Here is a 2,900-nt window from a genome sequence, read left to right on the forward strand (position 1 = left end):
GAAAGGTTGGGTGATACAGTTGCTCTCTGAGCTTCAATTTAAATGAGAGGAAAGTTGCAGTATTAAAGATGGGAAGATGTTCCTACAGAAAATTTTGGGTAAAATTTTGAAGGTGGAAAAAGAAAGACCAGGGAAGGGGGGCCTCGGTCATAGGCAGGATCTGTCAACTGGGTGCCGTCTGACCATCCGCATGTGGTAAAGCTCTATTTCTGCCATCTGGTCTGCAAGTTCTTCACTGTTTAATGTGGAAAACATGCCATTGATATAGGCTGGAGGGAAGTACAGAGGCCTTCTTCAAACAACACAACCAGAGACTGCCAAGTTCAGGTTTAATTTAGCTGTGTATACAAATATATTGACAACTCATCTCTCTCAAAAACAAAAACAGAAACACCTTAAAATAAAAATCCCTTAGCCTGGTAGATGGTACCTTATGGTGGATGAGAGGATGTGTGGTTATTTAAAAAGTCCATCAAGTCTAGTTGAGGTCTCAGGGAACGGATAGGGGCAGGGAAGGCGGGACAGCAGCATAAGGATAAGCAGAACAGGTTTTTATCTAGATCACTCTGTCAGAAATTCATATCCTTCTATGGGTCATGTCTGTCTCCTTGAACCCGGGATAGGGTCGGTGGCGGGGGCCAGTTAGATAGGGTAGAACCCAGGACACCTACCCCAACCCGTTAACACACCACACACACACCCTCGCTACATAGAGATGGTTTCTCTTTTGTTGCTGTGATATTTTTGGCATCAATCAATCCCTTTAAAATTTTTATTTTCTACTTTACAGAAAGAAACTACCCAGTAAACATGAAACTCTAATTAGTTGCATCCCCTGTGTTCATTTCTGATCCTTGCCAATATTTATGTGCATAGCCATCAGTGTGAAGCTACATACTTTGTGTTCTAAGTTTTCACTCACTACGTTTTTGTCTCCACATTTCCACACGTGGATAGTTAAGTTGTAGTCATCAAAAGCCCCACCAGGGTAGGAGACATACACTCACATTTTTTTTTTTTTTTTTTTACACTCACATTTTTTATGAGCTACCAGTTCCTAGCCAGCCTCCTACTGTTGGATTTGGAGGATTAGTATCAGATCTTTGCAGTTATGCATAGCAGTAGCAGTATCCCTGGACATCTTTTCCTAGAAAGGTATAACGTGATTTGAGCTAAGCAGAAACAAAGTTCACACCCAGAAGAATGAAGTTAGCTGGAAGGTCCTGGCTCCTTACTCCTTTATAACAGGCCATAGGTTTAAAGTCCGAAAGGGCTCGGATTTCTACCCCATGTTTGACATCTCAGAGGGCTGAGCTGACTTCCCTGTACCCTGGCCCATGGCAGTGACATGAAGGCATGGCAGCCCTGAGGCATGTGGGGACAGAGGCACCAGTCACACTGGCGTGTGTAACCTCCACGCTCTTCTCTCTGGCTCTTCCAGCGTGGATGAGAGGTGACCCTGCCTGCCCACTGTTGCAGAACACAAGTGCATTAGCCACAGGAGTTGCTGGGGAGTGGCAAGAAGAATGAATGGGGAGCAGCAGTGACATTTAAGGCTCAGTGGGACTTGCAGAGGCATGATGGGAATGCAGAAAGGCAAGGCACAGACAGACTGGACACAGCTGGAGGCAGCTAGAATCTGCCCAAAGGTTTCTAAGAGCTGGGCTCCAGGAAGAGTGAAAAAGTCTACAGCTAAGGAGCTAGGGGTCCTCACAAAGGGTGGCCTTTTCATCTCTTTCCTATGCTCTCTTCCTTTTTAAGTCACACCTATGGTTTATATAAAATATACTTTGAGTGTTCAGTTTAAATGATGGAGAGGACTGTCCTTATCTATTTGTAGCCAGAAACTGCTTCTTTGTTACTCTTTTCCTAGCACAGCATCCAAGACAAAGTAAGTGCCCTGTGAAACTTTGTTGAAGTGAAGCTTTGTTCTTCTGAGTCACTGTTAAACTCCAGGGTGGGATTCCAGTCCCTCAAATTGAGGTCAATACTTTGTTCTTAATAGAGCCTAGGCAAAACCTTGGTTATTTGCTATTTTTGTTTGTCCTGTTGTTTTGTTTTTTCCTTTTCAATTACTTGGTTGTGATTTGATACCTTGCATGGGTTGAAAAATGTAGTTGATTTTACTTTACTTTAAAACTTTTTTTTGATAGGCAAGAAGCAGATTTATTAATATCCTTTGTAAAGAGTTTACAGGGGCTTCCCTGGTGGCGCAGTGGTTGAGAGTCCGCCTGCCGATGCAGGGGACACGGGTTCGTGCCCCGGTCCGGGAAGATCCCACATGCCGCGGAGCGGCTGGGCCTGTGAGCCATGGCTGCTGAGCCTGCGCGTCTGGAGCCTGTGCTCTGCAACGGAAGAGGCCACAGCAGTGAGAGGCCCGCGCACCGCAAAAAAAAAGAGTTTACAGAAAATGGATCATGGGAGGATGGTCATGTCCCAGGTCTTGGATGAGTTCCTGGGACAGGCCACCAAGTGAGGGTCCTTGGCTTTGTGCAGGAAGAATTCAAGAGCAAGCCATAGTAAAGTGAAAGCAGGTTTATTGAGAGAGATACACATTCCACAGGCAGAATGCGATCTGTCTCAGAAGACGAGTGGCCGTAGTTGATTTCTTTTCTTTTTTGCGGCCATAGTTGATTTTTTTGACTCTTATATAGCAAACAGGGTGTCTCACATTTAACAGATGCCTTCGTAATACCATTAACTAATGTAATTCAAGATGTATGATGAGTTACCAAAGACAAGTAAAATGCCTAATTCTGTTTTCCTTTCTCTGTGTGCATTTCCAACAGAGCTCTCAATCCCATTGATATCAAGTGCTGAGGAGACTCACAGATCTGAGCACCAAGAATTCAGGTCGGTCCTCGGCACATGGGCGTCAGCATCGTCTACTAGGTAGTAGG

This window comes from Tursiops truncatus, chromosome 20 (genome assembly GCF_011762595.2).
Source record: "Tursiops truncatus isolate mTurTru1 chromosome 20, mTurTru1.mat.Y, whole genome shotgun sequence".
Lineage (NCBI taxonomy): Eukaryota > Metazoa > Chordata > Mammalia > Artiodactyla > Delphinidae > Tursiops > Tursiops truncatus.